Source organism: Octodon degus, unplaced genomic scaffold, assembly GCF_000260255.1.
Source record: "Octodon degus isolate 3935 unplaced genomic scaffold, OctDeg1.0 scaffold00046, whole genome shotgun sequence".
In the NCBI taxonomy this organism is placed as follows: Eukaryota; Metazoa; Chordata; class Mammalia; order Rodentia; family Octodontidae; genus Octodon; species Octodon degus.
This window is the reverse complement of record NW_004524622.1, coordinates 6,902,259-6,925,867: the sequence shown is the minus strand read 5'-3', so window position 1 is coordinate 6,925,867 and position 23,609 is coordinate 6,902,259. Positions and strand designations below refer to the sequence as shown.

Below are 23,609 nucleotides of genomic sequence, written 5' to 3'. Positions count from 1 at the left end.
GACTTTTGGTGGAGTTTTGTGGGTCTTCCATGTAGAGTGTCATGTCATCGGCAAATAATAATTTAAATTCTTCCTTTCTTATTGTCATTCCTTTTATTTCTTTCTCTTATCTAATTGCTCTGGTTAAAGTTTCCAGAACTGTATTGAATAGGAGTGGTGACAATGGACATCCTTGTCTCGCTTCTGGTTTTTTCAGTTTTTGTCCTATTAGTATGATGTTGGCTACTGGCTTGTTGCTGATGGCTTTTAGCAGATTGAGGCAAAGGCTATCTATTCCAATTTTCTGTAGGATTTTAACATGAATGCCTGTGAGACTCTGTCAAATATTTTTTCTGCATCTATTGAGATAATCCAATTGTCTTTGTCCTAGGCTCTGTCAATATGGTGAATTACATTTATTGATTTGCATATGTTGAACCATCCCTACATCCCTGGGATGAATCCCACTTGGTCATAGTGTATGATATTCCTAATGATTTGTTGAATTTTAATTGCCAATATCTTACGGAGGATTTTTGCATCTGTGTTCATTAGGTAGATTGGCGTGTCATTCTTTTTGGTTAGGTCCTTCTCTGGCTTTGGTATCAGGGTAACGCTTGCTTCCAGAAATGAGTTTGGGAGTATTACTACCTTTTTCATTTCATTAAAGAGTTTGAGAAGTAATGGTATTGTATCTCTAAATTTCTTGTGGGATTCAGGAGTAAATCCATCAGGGCCTGGGTTTTTCTTTGTTGGTAGATTTTTTTTTTTTTGGTAGGTTTTAAATTTTAATTAAAACTTTAATTTAAAAAAAACAAAAAACCCTTTGATTTTGAGGATTGATATTAGTTTATTTAGAATTTTTATATTTTCTTGTTCAGTGTTAGTAATTCACATATATCTAAGACTGTGTCTGTTTCTTCTGCATTTTCCATCCTATGAGAATGCAAATTCTCAAAGTAGATGTACATGATATTCTGGATTTCTGCAGGATCTGTTGTGATTTTTATCCTATTTTTTCATTTATATAGACAAGGTCCCACTGTATAGTTCAGCCTGGCCTTGAACTCACAGCCTCCTGAGTGCTGGGCTTACAGGTGTGTGCTACTGTATATAGTGGTAAGTTGATTTTTTCAATTTTTAATAAATTATTATTCTTTTTAAAGAATACAGGGCTTGCGAGATAGCTCAGCAGACTAAGCGCCTGTTTAGGCAACTGCAGGGATCCAATCCCTGGCACCACATGCCGTGCCAGCCTCACCCACGGGCCTCCTGAGTCACTGCCAGGTGTAGTGGTGCCTGCCTGTAATCCCAGCACTGGGGAGGCTGGAAACAGGAGGATCACTCCAAGTCTGAGGTATGTAATGTGACCCTGTACCAAATACATTTAAAAAAAAAATACAAATAGTGATAGAAAAAGAAACCATTAGAAATGATACAAGATTTCACTAAACAACAACAACAACAACAACAACAAAAGATTTCACTAAACAAAGTCATATGGTTTGTGTCTAGCTGTTCCCCTAAAGCCTCATGCAGTCATGGGGGGGCCTCTGGAGTTTGTGATTGATTCTTTTTTTTCAGCTTTTGTGGTTTTACTGAAGCACAAATAAACATGCACACAGGCTGTCTACTTGTTTTCTTTGCTGCACAGCCTGGCATTGGGATTGGTGACCCAGGTGGCTAGCTGGGCTGCTCTTTCCATGATGGCCTTGCGGTTCTTAGAGGAGACACTGAGGGCCGTCTCTGCACAGTAAGACTTGTTGCACACCAGCAGCACCTCCAGCTCCTTAACATTGTGCACCAGGAACTTCCAGCAGCCTCTGGGCAGCGTGTGCTTTGTCTTTCTGCTACTTCCATAACCTATGTTGGGCATCAGGATCTGGCCCTTGAACCTCCTCCGCACCCTGTTGTCAATGCCTCTGGGTTTCCTCCAGTTGTGCTTAATTTTGACATATTGGTCTGACTGGTGCCAGATGAACCTCTTGGTCCTCTTTTTGATGATCTTGGGCTTCAGGAGGGGTCTTAGGGCCACCGTGGTGCCAAGTGGGAGATGGCTGCCACCTCCATGGGCAGCAGCGCCGAGGAAAAGATGTGACTGATTCTTGATCCAATGCTGGGATTATGGGTGTAAGTGTTAAATCCAGCCTGGGGCGGTTAGCCTGAATGAACATAAGGCAGACAGACTTGCTCTCTGTGGCCATTTCACTGCTGCTACTCCTCGCTTTTGCTCTTGCTGTTTTCTGTTTTCCACCTCCATGAACTGCTGCCCTCTGCCATGTGCCAGTCTCCCTTGGAGCCAGCCCAGTATGGGCTGACAACTCCACTAACTGTGAGCTAAGTAAACCTTTTCTTCCTTAATTTTGGGTGTTGGGTAATTTGTCCAAGCAATGAGAGAAGAATAACTGAGACAGAATTCAACAATTGTTGCTGTATTACATGATACTATCCTGAAGTTAGTTGTTCAGATTATTAGATATAAACATATAAACATGTAAGAGTCATTTAAAAAAAATGAAACAAAGCAATAACAAAGAAGTTATAAGAAATTCAAAACAAGGAAAAAAAATATTTAAAGGGCCAGCCAGATAGCTCAGTGGATTAAAGCACCTGCTTATGCAGAGCACAGAGGCTGGGGTTCAATCCCTAGTATGCTGTGCTAGCCCCATCCCTGGGGCACCCTGAGACAGAGATTGAGACACACACCTGTAATCCCAGCTCATGGGAAGCTGAAAACAGGAGACTCACTACAAATCCCATCTATATAGTGAGACTCTGTAGACCCTGTACTAAATATATTTAAAAAATAAATTTAAGCATTAACTGCTCCTTTCAAAAGACCAATAAAAGGGCCAGCCAGATAGCCCAAAAGATTTAAAGCACCTGCTTAGGCAGACAAACTGGGTTTCATCCCAGGTGTGCCATGCTGGTCCTGCCTCCAGGGCATGCTGAGACAGGATTGAGACTAGGTATGGTGGCTTACGCCTGTAATCCCAAGGCTTGGGAGGCTGATAAAAGGAGCACCCCTGGCAAGCGCAAGGGTCTGAGTTCAATCCCTGGTTCCGCAAAAGAAAAGAAAAAAGATAAAAGGAGGACCACTATGAGTCCCAATTGTGTAATGAGACCCTGTACTAAATACATTAAAAAAAAAAAAAGACCAGTAGAAATGGACAATATAATTATCCAAAGTATTCCACATATATGTATGTTTTGCCTTCTTTCATTTGTCCTTTTCCTCATTCCAGTTTTTCCTTCCCATTGAACAATTTCTTTCCCTTTCACAGTATCTGTTGTACTTTTTAGATTTTCATTACTCTTTCAGGTTCTCACACTAGTGAGATAATACAATGTTTTCATGTGTGGATCTGATTTATTTCACTTACCAATGCACTTACTAGCTGCCTACATTTATCCACAAAAGCCTTGAATTTATCTCTTTTATAGCTGAATAATACTCCATTGTATAAAAACACCATATCACTTTTATCCATTCTTCAGTTTATGGGCATTTGGGTTATTTCCAATATTTAGCTATGACAATTTACACTGCATATATCACTGTGGTATGATGATTTCAGATCTTTTGGAAAAATACCCAAGAGGGGAATAGCTGGCTTGAATGGGAGCCCCAATCCTAGCTTTGTGAGGAATCTCCATACTGATTCCCATAATGGTTGTATGCATTCCCATGGACAGTGGAGAGGGACTCCTTTTCCCCACAGCCTTTCCAGCATTTGTTATTGGTTGACTTCTTGATAGCCATTCTTACTGGCATAAGATGGGAATCTCAGTGTTCTTTTAATTTGCATCTCTTGAATGACCAATAATGTTGAACATTTTTTCATATGGTTATTTGCCATTTATATCACTCCATTTGTGAGGTATATATTCATCTCAGATGCCCATTTTTGGATTGTGTCTTTGAATTTTGGAGGCTTGAGTTTTTAAAAAATTCTTTATATATTCTAGACAGGAGCTCTTTGTCTGAAAGACAGTCTGCTCTAATTGTTTCCCATGCTGTGGGGTTTCTTTTTACTCTGTTGGTGATTTCCTTTCTTTCTTTCTTTTTTTTTTTTATGGAACTGTGGATTGAACTCAGGCCCTTGTGCTTGCCAGGCAAGCACTTATTCTACTGAGCTATCTCCCCAGCCCTGGTGATTTCTTTTGATGTACAAAAATTTTTCAAAAAGATGAGATTCCCTCTTTGTTCCAGGAAGCCATCTTCATGGCTGAACTTAGAGCTCCTTGACTCCCCAATAATTGAAAATATAATTTAGTGTCTTTATTTTCACCATGGGTTGCATTGTGTCCAGTATTTTGTCCCAACAATAAAAAGCGGACTAATATGGGATATATACTCAGTACCTGACCCATTATTGTATTCTGGAATTATGTGGACAATTTGTTCTACCACAAGATCACATCATGAAAGTTAAGTAATTCAAAGAGACAATGGCTGAGCCTGTTGCTTCCAATAAAAGAGCCAACTTCTCCACCATAGCGCTTAATGAAAAGCCAATGAAGGGGGCCTGCCTCTTAGCTCAGTTCTTTAAGTGGCTGCTTCAACAAAGCAGTCAGGCTCAGGTTGCTGTGGTTTGATCCCCACAACACAAGACAGCCAGTCATGCCTTGAAGGCATTTGGCGCAAAAAAAAAAAAAAAAAAACAAAAAAAAACCACTTCTGCCATTTTCGGGGCTGGGGACATGGCTCAGTGGAATAAGCGCTTCCCTGGCAAGCGCAAGGACCTGAGTTCAATCCCCAGTTCCGCAAAAAAAAAAAAAAAAAAAAAAAAGAGCCAATAAAAGCTAAATCTGGGGCTCAGAATATATATATATGGATTATGGCACTGGAAACCTGCAGCAGATAGAAGGCAATGCAAGCTGCAGGCCAGCCTATGAAACACTTCAGAAACTACGAGGTTCCCTGCAAGTGGAGGGAATGAGCACTGACAAAATTTCAACCTGTGATGTAGAGCCATGGTTTTTATATCCAACATCTTCTCTTCTGTCCCTTAGTGGGAGAAGCATATGTCAACTTCTAATCTGCAAATAAATCCTATAAAGATTTTTTTAAAAAGATGAGATCCCAATTGTTGATTCTTTGAAGTATTTCCCATGCAGTTTGATTTCTGTTCAAGTACTCTTTATATACTCCTATGTCCTTACGGTTTCTACCTACTTTCTCTTCTAGAATATTTGGTATTTCAGTTTTGATATTTAAATATTTGTTCCATTTTGAGTTTGGTGTTGTGCATAGTGATAAGGATGGGCCTATTTTAAGCCTTCAACATGTGGAAAGCCAGTATTTCCAGCATTATTTATTAAAGAGGCTATCTTTCTTCCAATGAACATGTTTGGCCCCTTTGTCAAAGATAAGGTGGCTGAGTGTGCTTATAGTTGTGTCTATATCTTTTAATCTGCTCCATTGATCCTCTGGTTTGTTTTTATGCCAGTATCATGTTGATTTTTTAAAATTTTATTTTAGGGAAGGGGGTATAGGTGTTCAGGGTTTCACTACTAGATCGGACTCATAGTGATCTACCTGTTCACAGCCTCCCAAGAGTTGGGATTACAGGTGTGCACCACCATGCCCAGTCTTAGTGCCCCCCAAGGGGCGGGGCTGACATGGCAGGCCTGGGGATTGAACTGTTGGCCCCTGTGCCTGCTTTCAGGCACTTTAAGCTGGTTAGCTATTTGGCCAGCCCTACCATGCTGATTTTATCATAGTAGCTTTGCTGTATAATTTTAAGTCAGGGATTGTGATGTCTCCTGCCTTTCCTCTGTTCCTCAAGATTGATTTTGCTATTCTAGGTCTCTTGATTCCAGATTAACTTTAGGAGTGTTTTTTCTAGATCCGTGAGGGAGTCTAATGGTATTTTAATTGAGATTACATTTTTTTTAAAATGGAGATTACATTGAATCTTTATTCATTTCTATCCAGGAGCAAAGGATATCTTTCTGTTTTCTTTCTTTTTTCTCTTTCTTTCTTTCTTTCTTTCTTTCTTTCTTTCTTTCTTTCTTTCTTTTTTTTTTTTTTTTTGTGGTACTGAGGATTGAACTCAGGCCCTTGCACTTGCCAGGGAAGTGCTTATTGCACTGAGCCATCTCCCTGGCCTTCTGTTTTCTTTGGGATCTTCTATGTACAGTACCATGTCATCTTCAAATAATGATAATTTCACTTCTTTTCCAATCATTATTCCCTTTATTTCTTTCATTTCAGTTTTCTCTGTATTTAGGACAGGGTCTACAGGGTCTACAGGGTCTCACTACATAGATCGGACTTGTAGTGATTGTCCTGTTTTCAGCCTCTCAAGTTACAGGCGCGCTGTCACCACACCCAGCCTCAATCACCATCTCAGTGCTCCCTGGGGGTGGGGCCACACAGCATGCTGGGGATAGCAGGCACTTTAGTCCACTGATCTATCAGGCCAGCCTTCTTTCTGTTGCCTAATTACTCTGGCTAAGGTTTCCAAGGGCTGGCCAAATAGCTCAGCAGATTAAAGCACCTGCAAGCAGGCATAGGGACGGGGGTTTGATCCCCAGGCCTGTGGTGCCAGCCCCACCCCTGGGGCATGCTAAGGCAGCAACTGAGACTGGGCATGGTGGTGCACACCTATAATCCCAGGTCTTGGGGCCGGGGAGATGGCTAGAATAAGTGTTTGTCTGGCAAGCACAAGGGTCTGAGTTCAATCCCCGGTTCCAGAAAAAAAAAAAAGTCCCAGCTCTTGGGAGGCTGTAAACAGGTGGATTACTACAAGTCTGAACTAGTAGTGAGACCCTGAACACCCTGTAGAGCTTTCTCTAAAATATAAATAAATAAATAATAAAGTTTCCAGAACTATATTGAACAGGAGTGGTGACAATGGGCATCCTTGTCCTGTTCCTGATTTTGAAGAAAAGACTTTCAATTTTTGTCTACTAAGTATAATTGTGGCTGTTGGTTTGTTGTAGGTGGCTTTTATCAAATTGAGATAAAGACCATCTATTCTGATTTTCTGTAGTGTTTTTATCATGAGTGACTGTTGGACTTTTTCAAAAGTTTTTTTCTGCATCTATTGAGATGATCATGTGATTTTGGTTTGCCTGTGTTGATTTTTTTTTTTTTTTTTTCAGAACCGGAGATTGAACTCAGGCCCTTGCGCTTGCCATGGAAGCGCTTATGCTACTGAGCCATCTCCCCAGCCCCTGGCTTTGTTGATGTGATGTATTACATTTATGGTTTTGCATATATTACACCATCCTTGACTTCCTGGGATGAATCCCACTTAGTTGTGATGTAGAATATTCTTGATGATTTGCTGCATTCTTTTTGCTTATATTTTATTGAAGATTTTGGCATCTATAGTCATTAGGGAGATTGGCTTATAATACCCTTTTTTGGTAGGGTCTTTCTCTTGTTTTAGTATCACAATAATTCTTGCCTCCCTGAATGAGTTTGTGAGAATTTCTTCCCTTTCAATTTCACTGAAGATTTTGAGAAGGGTTGCAATTAGGTCATCCCTAAATTTCTTTCTTTTTTTCCCCCCATTAATCCACTATACCATCAGCTATTTGGCAATGTTTCTTTTTCTTTTTTTATGAATTTAGAAAAAGGTGTACAGGTTCTTACTACGTAGATTGGATTCATAGTGTTTCTCCTGTTTTCAGCCTCCCAAGCACTGGGATTACAGGCACATGCCACCACACTCAGTCTCAAATCTCTGTCTCAGTGCTCCTCGGGGTTGGGGCCAGCACAGCATGCTGAGGATTGAATCCCAGTCACTGTGCTCTGCTTAATCAGAGGCTTTAGTCCGCTGAGCTACCTGGCCAGCCCCTAAATTTCTTGTAGAATTCAGCAATGCATCCGCCAGGGCCTGGGCTTTTCTTTGTTGGCAGATTTTTAAAAATATTATTATTATTATTATTATTATTGCATTTTCAATTTCACTGACTGATATTGGGTTTTCAGAATTTTTATATCTTTTTTTTTTTTTTTTTTTTGGGGGTACCAGGGATCAAACTCAGGACCTTGCACCTGCTAGGCAAGCACTTATTCCACTGAGCTATCTCCCCAGTCCTTTTATATCTTTTTGATTCAGCTTTGGTAGTTCATATGTATCTAGGAATCTTTTCATTTCTTCTGTATTTTCCATTCTGTGAGAATAAAGATTTTGGAAATAGGTATTGATAATCTTCTGAATGTCTATAGGGTCTGTTGTGATTTCACCCTTTTCCTCATTGCATGAATTTGAATTTTTTCTTTCTTTTTTAAATGATGTTGGCTAGGTGTTTATCAACTTTATTTTTTCAAAAAAACAACTTTTGACTCATTGATTCTTTGTATTGTTCCTTCATCTCCATTGCATTTATTTCTGCTCTGATCTTTATAATTTCCTTCTTTGGGCTTTGGATTTGACTTGCTCTTCTTTTTCTAGGAGTTTGGGATGCAGCCTAAGATTGTTCATTTCAGCTTATTCTGTTTTCCTGATGTGAGAATTTATTGCTGTAAATTTTCCTCTTAAGACAGCTTTCACTGCATCCCACAGGTTCTAATAAGTTCTATCTGCATTTTCATTATATTGTAAATGTTGTTTAATTTCTCCATTAATTTCATCTGTGACCCATTGATTGTTCAGGAGGGTATTATTTACTTTTCATGTGTGTATATAGTCTTTGCTATTTCTTTTGTCAATAATTTCCAAATGCACTGCACTATGGTCAAATAATATGCATGAGATATTTTCAATTCCTTTGTATTTTCTTAAGCATGTTCTACGTGTTAGCATCTCATCTATTTTGGAGAACATCCCATGTGTAGCTGAGAAAAATATGTATTCTGATGCTGTCGAGTGGAGCCTTCTGTAAAGGTTTACTAAGTCCATTTCTTCATGAGTTTGGTTTAGTTCTGTTATTTCTTTGCTCATTTTTTTGCATGGTTGATCTATCTCCTTGTGTCAATTGGCTGTTAACGTCCCCCAGTACAATTATGTTATTGCTCATTAGATTTTTCATGTCTGTTAAGATTTGTCGGGGGCCTGCCCCTTAGCTCAGTTCTTTAAGGGGCTGCTTCAACAAAGCAGTCAGGCTCAGGTTGCTGTGGTTCGATCCCCACAACTCAAGCCAGCCAAACCTGCCCTGAAGGCATTCAGAGAGAGAAAAAAAAAAAAAAGATTTGTTTTATCTAGTTGAGTGTTTCTACATTGGGTGTGGTGCATATATATTATATATACTTATAACTGCTATCTTTTCCTCTTGCAGTTTTCCCCTAACAAGTATGTAATGACTATTTATTTATTTATTTATTTATTTATTTTAGGGAAGGATCTACAGGGTGTTCAGGGTCTCACTACTAGATCAGACTCATAGTGATCCACATGTTTACAGCCTCCCAAGAGCTGGGATTACAGGTCTGTGCTATCACACCCAGTCTCAACTGCCATCTCAGCATGCCCTGGGGCTGGCAGGGCCGGCCGAGGGATTGAACCTCCAGCCCCTGCAGGTGCTTTAATCTGTTGAGCTGTTTGGCCAGCCTGTAGTAACCTTCTTTATCTCTTTTAGTCACACTTGGTTTGAAGTTTAAATTGTCAGCAACCAGAATAGCTACTCCTGCTTTTTTCTGGGTTCCAGTTACATGGAGTATTGTTTTCCGTCCTGTGACATTCAGTCTATTAATTTCTTTTTGAGTTAAATATGTTTGTTGTATGCAACATAGTTTTGGATTTTGTTTCTTTATCCAATCTTCACGTCTGCTTTTTTTGATTGGTAAACTGAGGCCATTTTCTTTGATAGTGATAACCTATATATTGGCTTATCTCTGTCCTGTCCTTTTCCTAGTGTGAGATCCCTACTTTTCCCCTTTCCTTAATTGCTTGCTCTACTTGGTTGTTGTTGAATTTGTGGCCATCTTTGTCTCTTTCTAAAATATATCAATAGTCTTTGTAGTCATAAATTTCTTTATTTGTTTTTTGTTATGGAAGTATCTAACCTCTCCATTAAATTTGATAATTTTGCAGGATACATCAATCTTGGTTAAAAGTTGTTTTCTTTCAGGACCTCAAATATCTCACTCCATACTGTTTTTTGTTTTTTTTTTTGGTTTTGTATTTTGTATTTAGGACAGGGTGTACAGGGTCTCACTATGTAGACCTGACTCAGTGATTCTCCTGTTTTCAGCCTCCCAAGTGCTGGAATTACAGGTGTGTGCCACCATATCCAGTCTCAATCCCCATCTCAGTGTACCCTAGGGTGTGGCCAGCATAGCATGTGGGACCTCGGCAGCTGCACTCTGCCTAAGCAGGTGCTTTGGTCTGCTGAGCTATCAGGCCAGCCCTCCATTCTATTCTTGATTTGATGGTCTGTGTTGAGGAATCTGCTGTGATTCTGGTGAGTTTTCCATTATAGGTGATGTGGGTTGTGGGTTTTTTGTTTGTTTGTTTGTTCACTAGCAGCTTTTAACATTCTGTTCTTCTCAATTTCTTTCTTTCTTTTTTTTTTTTTTTTTTTTTTTTTTTTTTTGGTGGTACTGGGGATTGAACTCAGGACCCCGCACTTGCCAGGCAAGTGCTTATTCTACTGAGTTATCTCCTTAGCCCAGGATCTTGATTATTTATGTGCCTGGGTGACAATTTATTTTGATCATGGCTAGCTGGAGTTTTATGTGCTTTGTTTAACTGTTTTTCAGATTTTTTTTCTCCATACTTTGGAGATTTTTGCTATCACTTCTGCAAACACTTTTTACATGTTTTGTATTATCCCTAGCTGTTTAATTGATACCTATCAGTCTTATATTATTTTTCTTTGCATCATCTTGCACTTATTGTATTATTATTTCCTGGTTTCTCATTATCTTTAAAAAATTTTTTTATTTTTTATTTTTTGTGGTACCAGGAATTGAACTCAGGACCTTGTGCTTGCCAGGCAAGCACTTTTTGCACTGAGCTATTTCTATGGCCCTCTCGTTATTTTTAATTTTTTTTTTTTCATTTTCCCTAGCTGCAATGCTATCTTTAAGGTTTGAAATTCTATCCCCTCTCTTTTTAAAGTGTATTTAGTACAGGGTTTATAGGGTCTCACTACACAGATCAAACTGGGTAGTGATCCTTCCTGTTTTTCAGCCTCCCAAGCACTGGGATTACAGGTGTGTGCCACCTTGCCCAGTCTCATTTCCCATCTCAGTGCACCCTGGGGGCGGGGCCGGCACAGCAGGCCGGGGATCAAATCTTGGCCCCTACAGCTGCCTAAGCAGGCACTTTAATCTGCTGAGCTATCTGGTATCCTCTCTTTTATTGAAGTGATTTTGCCAGCTTTCAATGGAATTCTCAATGTCCTGGATGTCTGTTTGAATCTGTCTCATGCATTGTAGTTCTTTCTTGTATTATTCGTTCAATGTTTCCATCCTTTTCCTGTCATCTTCTATCTTTTTATCTGTGTCTTCCTTGGATTGTATCAAGCTATTCTTTCATGATTGTTGTCGTTTCCTTTTTTAACTAAGAGATTACTTGTGATCTGATTCTTCCATAGCCTGATGGAGTTGTTTCTTTACTTCAGTTGCTATCATCTCAGGAATTTCAGGTGTGACTTCCAAGTTCTATGACTTTGTCTCCTGGACTTGTTTAGGGTGGGCTAGAGGTGTGAGATTGCCTTTTGTTGCTTCCCTTTGCATTTTTTTTTTTCCCAGTGATGGTATATGGACTGGGTGCAGGTCAGCAAGGCTCCCCAAACTGTGGGAGGTGAGGGGAGGCTCACCAAAGCTCTTGCTGTGTGGTGTTCAGTGTGGTTTCTGCCCCATTAAGGAGAGTGCACAAGCTGCAGCTGCAGAAAGATCTGGTGATGGTGAGTGCTGGCTGACGATGTGCAAGGCCCTCTTGATGCTGGGTTGGTGCAGGGTGGTGCTCCACAAGGGAGGTCGCTGTGGCACTCAGGACCTCTTGGTGGTCTTCAGAGGAGGGAAGGGGCAGACAACTCAGCAAATTCCAGCTGGAAGACTGGGGAGGGGGTGACGCTCAGGCTGCCAACAGTCTTCAGGGTGAAGAGCAGTAGCGGGTATCAGCAAATTCCAGGCAGGGAGCTGGGGGGCAGGACTAGGGCTCAGTTGATTTTTTTCTATAGCCTCATTCATTTGCTTTATAACTTTCACTGTTTCCACTTCAGACAGTACAGGTGGATGGCTTCTGGATTGTTGCGTCTCACTGCCCTCTAGGTTTGCCTTTGGTAAGCTGGACGTCTTGGGTTTCATCTTGTTTAAGTGTCTTTTTTTTTTTTTGCTCCGAATGCCTTCAGGGCAAGTTTGGCTGCCTGGAGTTGTGGGGATCAAACCACAGCAACCTGAGCCTGACTGCTTTGTTGAAGCAGCCACTTAAAGAACTGAGCGAAGGGGCAGGCCCCCAAGTGTTAAGTTTAAATCTTGGATTGATACTTACAAATGGCATATATTAAGTAGCTTTATTGCTAGTATTTAGAACCTTTAGGAAATGACTACTCAGAATTACCTTCTGGGTATAGCTGGCTTCTGGCTTTTGAGTTTGTTGCAAGATCCCACCTCTTCACTATATTGTCTCTCTCTCTCTCTCTCTTTTTTTTTTTTTTTTTTTTTTTTTTAACAGAACCAGGGATTGAACTCAGGCCCTTGAGCTTGCCAGGGAAGCACTTATTCCACTGAGCCATCTCCCCGGCCCCCTCTTCACTATATTGAGGATGAGCAGTTGCTGCCCACTTGGCCCAGCCTCTGGTTCTTTGGCACTGGTCTATAGTATATTTGTTTGTTTGTTTGTTTTGGTGGTACCAGGGATCAAACTTAGGACCTTGCACTTGCTAGACAGGCATTTATGCCACTGAGCTATCTCCCCAGCCTACCTATAGTATTTTTTATAACCTTTAGGCAACCTCAATATTATTACATTAGGAAGAACAACTGGTTAGAACAGTTATGTCACTTTGGCTAGAGCAGTGCAATCAGCAATAACAACAGCAACAAAAAGCCTAAAAAATGATAAGCAACTATTAATTTTCAACCTTTAACCATGTGAACTATATTTGTGGTTATGTAACAAAATCTAAAATGAATGAGAAAATTGTGTACAGTAAATAAGCCCTCAATATAGTAATCTTATCCTCAGAGAAGGAAATTTAAAATGAGCTGGGAGAATACAGAAATAAAAGAAAAAAAGATTAGAATCTCATGCAAACTTTGGGAAAGAAGTTTGGTGCAGAAGACAGGAGGGAAAGAAAGAAGGAAGAAATAAAAATTAGACTGGGACAGAACAGAATAACAAACTAGGAACCATGATCACACTTTGTCTGTTTGTTTTGGTGGAACCAGGGATTGAACTCAGGCCCTTGCACTTGCCAGAGAAGTGCTTATTCCACTGAGCCATCTCCCTGGCCCATGTTCACACTTGCATAGAAACAAGAATAAACAATGAGGAAAAGATGAATAAACCAAAATGTAAACATAAACGAGAGATGAAGAAGAAAGAAAAGAAAAAAGTCCACCTCAGAGTGTGTCTGTGCTGCCACTGGGAGGCAGCATTGGCTGGCAGAGTCCAGACCTGCCCTCACAAATCCCATCAGGCCCACAGCAGCTCCACAGTGGGGCAGAGGGTATGCAAGCAAGCTGTCACCCCTACTCCCACTGAAGCGCAGGCTGGGCTCCAGCTGCAAGGCTGGAATCACCCCTACCCACTCCCCCTCTTTGCCTGAACTTAGCTGGGTGCCATGAGGTGTAGCTGGCAGTCTCTCTGGGTCCTGATCTCAGGTGTCTCTTGCCAAGATGGCGCCCAGCCAGTGGCCCTCTCCTCTGGGGTGTCCAAATGGGATGACTCACCAGAAACTGCAGTCTGCTGTATCCACTGCTCTGCTCCACTACTGCTTCTCCATGAAAGCCTCTGGGGTCATCAGCAGTCACTGTGTATCTGCAGTTGCCAGCCATCCCTCCCACTCAGTGAGTCCAGGCACCAGGAGAAAGTGCCTCTTGCCACCTCCTTTACTGAAGTGTCTCTATTCCTTCTTGTGGGCTTCAGTTCTCACTTCAGATCCTTCATTAGTTGTGGGGACCCACCTCTGTCCTCCTCACATTGCTGTGTTCATGTCTGTACACCATATCTTGGAGAGGCTTTCTCTGCTGTTCACCACTCTGCCATTGTTGTAAGAAGTCCTATTTTGCCAAATCTGGAAGGTGGCAGTCCCTGAACTGCTTTCCTGGGCCTGCTGGTTCTGTTGTGCAATCCCCCAGCCCTTTTGAAGTTAAAAAAAAAAAAAACTGAGATAGACTTTTATTTAGTTGCCCAGCTTAGGCTGGAATTTGCAATCCTCTTGTGCCAACCTCCTACAGGACTGGCTTATAGCTGTGACCCACTGAACCTGACAGATTGGTTTAGCATAATTTTGGTTGTGGATGATGGGAAGACCCTTCCTGGGTGTGGGTCGCACCAGGCAGTGGGTTTGTATCCTGACTAGGATAAAAGGGAAAGGAGAGCTAGTGTGGGCGGCTTTTGGTCTGCAGTGCCATGGACTATTTCTCCTCATGATAAAATAAACGTAAAGGAGAGTGAGGAAATCAAGAATTCTGCCCGTCGTTGCCCCCTGGGCAGTGCCCCTCTGCCTTGCCACCCTGCCTTGAATCCAGCTGGCTCTGGACTGAAACCTCCACAAACCGTAAGCTGAAACAAACGTTTCCTCCTTTCACTTTGGGAGTTGTGTATTTTGTCTCAGCAACAAGAAAGTAACTAAGACGCTGCACAGCCCTGACACCCCTGAGCTTCAGCTTGCGGACTGTGGCCCTGAATACACACTCCTCAAGCCAGTGACTGGGGGGTCTTTCTTCTTTCCTGCCCTCTGTGCTTTGGCACCAGCAGGGCATGTAAGTGGTACTCCATGAATTCCTGCCTACTGATGGGTACGAGAACACTGCCAGAAACAGGGTCTGGTGGGGCACAGTTCTTGGCTTCCTAATTCTCCCGCAGGTCACTTCTTCCTTATGTCAGGGAGGCAGACCTCAGTGTTAAACGAACTATTACCCTGAGAGATTCCACATGCAACCAGGTTCGCGAACTTTACAAAAGTTCCATGTTTTCCAGGAGTATACAAGTGGGAGAAGGGAGATTCAAAGATAAGAGCTGGGCTCCTGGGGTGCAGGGACTCACAGTCCAGATGCAAGAATAATTTCTTTAATAAAATTTTTTTTATGCATTCTTTTTTATTTATTTTTTTTGCAGAACCGGGGACTGAACTCAGACCCTTGCGCTTGCCAGGGAAGTGCTTATTCCACTGAGCTATCTCCCCTGCCCCTAAAATTTTTGGATACAGGACTATAGAGAAAGTTGAGGAACAGTAAGGGAAAGTTAAAGGGCCTCCATGAGGTTTCTGGCAAATCAAGGGTTAGGGCCCTCCTAGAGAGTGCTGCGAAAACAAGACAACCGTGACGCTGATGAGGACACCCGCTCTCCGCTCTCCTCATCCCTGACCGACCGGGAGGCCCCCTCGCCTCGGCCCACCACACAATTGCCCCTTCCCTCCCACCAATTAAGCTCGAGAAACCAGCAGGGTTCTGTGATAAAAACTCCCTGCGTACATAAAATATGCACTTACCATATTATTCTCTTACCATATTAATAGTGCACACATATCCTTTTTACTAACTCTGCCTTGAATGCAACTCAGCTACGAAACCTGCAAGATAAGTACCTGGACAGACCTGCTCATCCAAAACACCATGAAGGCAGTGGAAGGGCCAGTGGCCAAACAGGGCTCTCAGAGCCCAGAATAGCTAGTCAAGTGACACCCACTCTCCAGGGGAAGAGCCCTCACCCCATATGAGGTAAGGTGCCAAAGATGAGACCCCCAAGTTTCAGCGCTGGGCTCCCCAACTCACACAGACAAGGCAGCTTTCCATCTGCTTACTTTTTCTCCTTTTCCCAATGAAATGATTTTGCTTCCCCATTTCTCTTCCCTTTCCAAGGCAGTGATTTTTATTTCTCCTTATAAACTTCTATCTATAATTCTTTGATTTATATAGGGTTTTTCGTGTGAACCCTAGACAAAAATCTACCCTCTGAAATGTGACAGGACTATTCACTTTCTTATTTTATTTTTAAAATTTTATTTATTTGATGAAGGGTCTCACTAGCTGTTCAGACTCACAGTGGTCCTCCTATCTCAGCCTCCCCAGTGCTGGGCTTGCAGGCATGCGCCACCACACCCGGTTTTGGGGCCAGAGTGGCATGTGGAGCTGGGGACGGAACTCAGGTCCTTGAGCTTGCCAGGCAGGCACTTAGACTGCTGAGCTATCTCCCCAGCTCAGGGCCAATTACTGTAAATGAGACTTTGAAAATCTCACATTCAAACTGCATGCTTTTCAAGATTAATTTGGACAAAGGACTGTGGCAAAGCAACTTCATTGTAGCAGCTGAAATAATAACAATATTTACAATGAAACCAGCTCATTTGTGAAATCAAGGAACTTCCTATGTGTGTGTAAAGAGATATACTGAGCCTCAAACATCCTAATCAAGCTCAATATCATGGAGCTACATCCCTAGTTCCTTAATGATTTTTTTTTTCTTTCTTTTTTTTTGAGACAGGGTCTTACTGTGTAGTTCAGTCTAGCCTCAAACTCACTGTAATCCTCTTGCCTTGGCCTCCCAAGTGCTGGGATTATAGGTGTGTGCCACCACACCAGGCCTCTATTTTTTTAAAATGTACTTGGTTGTTACAGGGTCTCACCGGGCAGCTCAGACTTGTAGTGAGCCTCCTGTTTTCCGCCTCCTGTTTTCAGTCTCCCCATTGCTGGGATTACAGGCTTGCGACAGCACACCCAGATGCTGTGACCAGTTCTGCATAACCAGGGGGTAGGGCCAGTGCGGCATGTGGTGCTGGGGATCCACATTAGGCCTCATAATGAAGGTTTTGTTTTAGGTACCAGGAATCAAACAAAGAGGCTTGAGGTTGCCAGGTAGGGACTGTGCTGCTGAGTTATACCCTCAGCCCCTGATTTTTTTTTTTTTTTTGTACCAGGGATCGAACTTGAGACCTTATGCCACTGAGGTATATCCCCAACCCAGCCCCTGAATTTTTTTTTAAATATTTATTTATTTTTATTTATTACATTTATTTATTGTGTGTGTGTGGCCAGCTCAGCCCACCAGGGGGCGGGGCTGGCTGGCATGTGGTGCTGGAGGATTGAACCGCGGTCCTTGTGCTTTGCCAAGCTTGTTTCAAGTAGGTGCTTTAGACCACTGAGCCATCTCTCCAGCCCCCCTGAATTTTTAAACCAGGAAATTTACATTATTTCAAGGTGTAAATACTTAGTACACATTTATTGATATTCTTATAGCACAGGATTCCATCATTTTGTAATTCAAATTTTGAACCATATGCACCATCCAAGAAAGGGAAGTGCTGTCTAGACTTGATTTAAGTATCTGAGGAGGGCCCTCATCCTGTACATCAAACATCTTGGTGTGGACTTCTTTGGTGTCTGGTGCTTAGCAGAGGGAGTACCTTGTTCTTGGTAGGTGGGTGTCACGGCTTGTGTGTAGATGTCCCCCCGAGGCTTGCACACGCAGTTGTGGGGGCTGGGATTTTCAGCGGTGGCAGAGTCTGGAGTTTGTGCTTGATACATGTCCAATGCCGGGATTAAGGGTGTGAGCACTGCACCGCCCTCGGGCAGGTAGCCTGGACAGAAGAAACAGCAAGTCGCCTTCCTTGTTGCTTCTGCCATCTTCTGAAGCTTTGAACAGTTGCCCTTCTGTCATGTGCCACCACCCTGCCTTGCAGCCAGCTGAGTATGGACTGTAACGTCCACTAACTGTGACCTAAAGAAACCTTGCCCCCGTTAACTTTGGATGTCAGGCACTTCGTCTCTGCAATGGGAGAAAAGCAACTCTTTTTCAGTGTCAGGCTGCTGTGCACATCAGTGGAGGAAGTCAGAGAGTTCCAGGTAAACTCTGAGCAAGGAGACTGAGGAGAAGCGTGTGTGTGTGTGCCTGTGTGCGCGCATGTGTGTGCGTGTGTGCGCATACATGAACACCAGCACCTTGCCAGTATGATAATCCCAGTATTATAGGCAGCCAAGTTGGGTAAGGAATTAACAGGCAGTCAGACGGGGACAGGCTTGAAAACAAGAGGCCTGCGGATACAGCTTGGGTGGCCAGACTCATGCACTTCCGTAAGGATGCATGGAAGCTGGAGATTACATAGGCACTGGAGTCCCCCAGCCCACGAAGCCCGGGCATGCACCAGATGCCTGGTAGGACCAGAATACCTGTCCTCCCTTCCCCGAATGGTCTTGTTTTAGGAGCCGTAGATGAGCAGGTGGATGAGGTCAGCCAGGCACCCTTGCAACACAACCTGCTTTCCGTGGATCAGTGTTAGCTCAGCAGCTAAGCTTGGAATCGTATGGTTGGTTACAGTTCGGCCACGCCGTACCCACGCTGTGACTTTGCTGTCCAAATCACCCAGCAAAGCACCTCTGTGGTGACTCACCTGGGCCCCCTCTTATCTTTCAGGTATTTGTCCCAGTCTCCAGCTCCAGGGAGAGACAGCAAGACCTGGCGACCGTGCTGGCCCCAGAGAGTGGGGGCCAGAAAGTTGGCTGTGGCAAACTGTGGAACTAGTGCGTATTCTACAGCGGCACCTTCTGCAAGGCAGGCCAGAGCTGAGAGGGTGCTGTCATGAGCCACACTGGAGGGCTCAGATGCCACTCGGAGCTTCAGAGCAATTTACAGTAGCCACATGCAGGTTCCTGCCACAGTGATGGCTGGATAGGATACACAGCGTTCCTTTGTTCACTTTTCCAAGTGATAAATACTTTTTTTGGGGGGAGAGGGGTCTTTTTGACACAGGGTCTCGCTATGCAGTTCTGGCTGGCCTGGAGCTCACTGTGTAGCCCAGGCTGAACTTGAACTCAGGGTGATCCTCCTGCCTCAGCCTCCTGAATGCTGGGATCACGGGCATGAACCAGCTCGCCCCACTGGCGTCCTCATTTGTATTGTAGATACTGGGGCTCTGGAAGTAAACAAGGCAGCCAGTGCATCTGCTCTTGTGCGGGTTACATTTTTTTTTTTTTTTTTTTTTTTTTTGGTTCCTTGAATGCCTTCAGGGCACTTTTGGCCAGCGGGAGAGTTGTGAGGTTCGAACTCCAGCAACCTGAGGCTGAGAGCTTTGTGGAAGCAGCCACTTAAAGGCCTGAGCTAGGGCCAGGCCCCCAACGGGTTACATTTTGTTTTGTTTTTGCTTGTCTTTTGAGATAGAGATAATACAGTATAGGCTGGACCGTCATATCCTCCTGCCTTGGCCTCCCTAGAGCTGCTGTATTGACAGGCTCCGTGACACTGCACAGACAAGAGTAGCAGGGCTGCTAAGCCTCTGGGCAGGGCAAGCTGGCCAAGCACTGCAGCGAGCGTGAGGTCAGGAGGACCGTCAGTGAGGCAGAAGACGAAGCCGGGCCCTCAGCGTGGGTTTGGGGCCAGAAGAAACAGAGCTGTGCCCCTACCGCCAGAAGGGAGCGCATCCCGTGGTGTGCACGGGGCTGCAGTGGAGTCAGGAGCAGCCGCGGACTTCCTGGCTTTGGCAGGGTTTGAGCAAGACGTTTACACTGCAGGAAAGGTGAACGACGCTGAGGGAAAACTGGGACTCGGCTGAGCGGAGTCCTGCAGAGAGAGCACTGCCAGACTAGAGGCGCAGCGAGTCCTCCGCCTGTGGCCTCTAGCGGTGGCTGCAGGTACAGCCAAGATTGCGGAGCCAGCACCGGGGAGGAAAGCCCAGCGGGGCGGGGCACGAAAGGGCAGGGCAGGGCAGGGGGGGACAGAGAGGGGAACAGAAGGCAGGGGCGGGGCTGCAGGAGGAGTGGGGAAGGGCAGGGGCAGGGACCTGGTGGGAAGGGCAGGGGCAGGGGCGGGGCAGAGGCAGGGGCAGGCGGGGCACCTCCAAAACACCCCTCATGACACTCTGAAACTCTGGGCTTGGAAGGCAGTATGTATGTGATCACAGGAGTGTGGGAGTCCATTGAGCCATACGAAGACAAGTCTCTAACTGAACCTTATGGGAGCAAGGTAACAGGAAATGTTAGTAAGAAAACAGACTACCTAGTCATGGGGTTGTGACAGCGGACAGTCCAAGAGTGACAAGGCCGCAGCCACGGGGACAAAAATTATTGATGAGGATGTCCTGTTGAATCTGATTTGAACTATGCCAGGCAAGAAGTCTTAGTATAAAATAATAGTTGAAGAGATGGAGAAAGGAAAGTCCAAATTGGAGAGAACACCCCCCAAAGAGCAACCAAGGAAAAAGAAAAAGTAGTCCAAACAAGAAGGAATCAGGGGGCTGGTGAGATGGCTCAGTGGTCTAAAGCACCTACTTAGAACAAGCTAAGCTAAGCAAAGCACAGAGACCACAGTTCAACCCCCCAGCACCACATGCCAGCCAGCCCCCCCCCCCCCCCCCCCCCCCCCCCCCCCCGTGGGCTGAGCTGGCCATACACACAAAAAAAAAAAAAAAAAAAAAACAAAAAAAAAAAAAGAAGGAATCAGGATCAAAAAAGAGCAAGCAGCTCCTGAAAGATGGCTCTACAAAGACAATAAAAAAAAAAAGGAAACAGAGGTAGCAAATGTGTTTCCTAGGGGCCTGGACTTCCAGGAGGAGGTGGCCAAGGAAACCAATGGTGACAGCAGGCCTGGGGAGTTGGCTAGCCACAGGAGCAGGAGCAGTTTGCTCTGGGTGGATAAATACAAGCCGACCTCACTCAACACCAGAACTGGACAGCAAGGTGACCTGAGCTGTGCCAATAAATTGCTTTGCTGATTCTGAAGCTAGCACAAAGTTTCTCTGGATGAGAAAAAGCAGGCAAAGCTTGGTAAATTTGCCTGCAAGAACGATGGCTCTAGTTATAAAGTTGGCTTCTGCCAGGGAGATGGCTCAGTGGAGTAAGTGCTTCTCTGGTAAGCATAGGGTTTGAGTGAGTTCAATCCCCAGTTCCGCCAAAATAAATAAATAAATAAAATAAAGACTGAGCTGAATAAAGCAGGCTTCTCTTGGGCCCTCCAGATATTGGCAAGACTACTATAGCTGCTCTTGTGTCAGGAATTGGGACACAGATATGTGGAACTGAATGCAAGTGATATACAAGTAAGAACAGCTTGAAGACGACTGCTGCTGAGCCACTGAAGGATACTAGCATCAAAGGCTTCTATTTAAGTGGAGCGGTGCCCTCGGTAAGCTCCAAACACGTTCTTATCATGGATGAAGCAGACAGCATGGCGAGCACAGGGGAGGGGTTCAGGAACTAATTGGCCTGATAAGTTATACTAACATTCCCATTATTTGCCTGTGCAATGATAGAAATCATCCCAAGTTTCGTTCTTTGGTTCATCTTTTTTTTTTTTTTTTAGTTTTTCTTCTTTCTTTCTTTCTTTCTTTCTTTCTTTCTTTCTTTCTTTCTTTCTTTCTTTTTTGTGCATGCAGGGTCTCACTACATAGCCTACATTAGCAGTGATCCTCCTGATTTCTGCCTCCCAAGTGCTGGGATCACAGGCACACGCCACCGCTCCCGGACTCCATCGTCAGCTCAGCACACATGGAGGCAGGGCCAGAGCAGCATGTGGAGCCAGGGATCGAACCCTGACCCCTGCGCTTACCTAAGCAAGCACTTAGTCCACTGAGCCTTTGTTTCAATCTTCATTTTCAAAGACCTCCAGTTGAACAGATTAAGGGTGCTATGATGCCTACTGCATTTAAAGAGGGTTTAAAGATTTCCCCTCCAGCTATGAATGAAATAATTTTGTGAGCCAATCAAGATATCAGACAGGGGCCAGGGAGATGGCTCAGTAGAATAAGCGCTTCCCTGGCAAGCGCAAGGGTCTGAGTTCAATCCCTGGTTTTATATATCAGACAGGTTTTACCCAATCTGAGTATGTGGTGTGCACCAAGGAAGGCACTGACATATGACCAGGCCAAGCTGATTTGTGTCCAGAAAATCTTTTGATTTTGCCTGGAAAGTGCAGCTGGAGAGATGGCTCATATGTTGCTGATGGACAAATCTGATCTCCTTGTTCACAACTATTCAATTGCAACCCTCTTTGTCTAGAACTACCTCCATATAAAGCCTATTGCTGCAGGGGGTGATATAAAAAAGCACTTGATGCTCTCAAGGTTAGCATCTGTGATGGTGACCTGGTGGACAGCCAGATCTGCAGCAGGAAGAATTGGAATCTTTGGCCCACACAGGCCATTTTTGCCAGCGTTCTTCCAGGAGAGTTGATGAGGGGTACATGACCCAGTTTCCCACCTTCCTGAGTGGGCTGGGGAAGCACTTGTTCACATGTATAACCGGATCATGCAGGACATAATGCTGCATGAGGCTTAGCACTTACCCACAAAAGGACTGTGAACTTGGACTGCCCCTTGCACATAAGAGAAGCACTGTGCGGCCCTTGGTGAGGGGCAGGAGTTCAGGCTGTGGCTGTCCTTGTGGACACAAACTATTTGATGAAAGACAACTTTAAGACTATCAAAGGGGTGGTGAACCCAGTGCATTTTCCAGACTAGATCCTAAAGTAAAAGTGGCCTTCACAAGAGCATACAAGGAGGCCCACCTCACCCACACTCGCTTCAGGTAATGGAGACTCTTAAGACCCAGTACAGGCTCCAGGCTGGATTCTGAGTGCAACGAAGAGCTACACAAAGATGGCTTCCAGTCTGGGGAGAAAAACCAAGATGCTACACGGACTGATGCAGTGATCAAGAAAAAGACAAAATCATCAAAGCCTCCCAAAGCATAAAAAGATAGGGAGTCCAAGAAAGAAAAAAGAGAAAGTGAAGAAGTAAAACCATTTTCAGCACTAAAAGCTTCGGTTCGCTCACTCTCCTGCCTAGTTGTGTGGGTCTGGGGAACGCCTTGCTTCTCCTAGGGAACCACATTTCGCATAACCTAGCAGCCCCTTTGCACAGGGCAGTACTGCTAGCAGGGTATAACTGGAAGGCTCACACAGACCTCTTGGTATGTACGGGTGAGGCTGATAGACTGCTGTGGTCCTCCACTGTAGCCAGCCAATCAGATTGTTGTGCTTCAAAATGACTGTGTCTCATTAGAACTAGGAACTACACATGGGTTTTGCAGTCAGATTTCAGCCTGCAGTAACACTCTTGAGAGCACTGGTACCAAGGCATCCTTTATATGCTGATGAAGTGACCCTAATGACCTTTATAGGACCAATGCTTATTTTTTAAAAAGGTAGTTCTTATTATGTGGTGAAATTTTATGAATAAATCATAATACAAAACAGAAAAAGAAAGAAAGAAAGAAAGACAGACAGACACACTGGGCAGAAGTTTAAATTTGTGAAGTTATGTTATCCTTGCTAAACAGTGGATGGAGAAAGCTCAAATACCAGTGAGCACTGCTCTGTGCCACCTGCACCAGAGAAGCCTTTGATCTTCCAAATGTAACAGTCAAGCCGAGACTGGGTGTGGTGGTGCGCACCTGCAATCCCAGTGCTTGGGAGGCTGAAAACAGGAGAATCACTACAAGTCCGATCTACATAGTGAGACCCTATAGACCCTGTACTAAATACAGAAGAAAAAAAAAAAGTCCCCAGATAGAAACTCTCCAGTGTGAGCACTCTGAACATCACCATCTCTTTGCTCCTCGTCTCTCCCTG

The 23,609-nt window shown here is 44.0% G+C and overlaps 1 pseudogene; it reads left to right on the top strand.

Moving 5' to 3' along the window:
• The window catches only part of LOC101584146, a 24,664-nt pseudogene extending 1,805 nt beyond the window's left edge, over window positions 1–22,859 (top strand).
• Window positions 22,860–23,609: the final 750 nt, after the last annotated feature.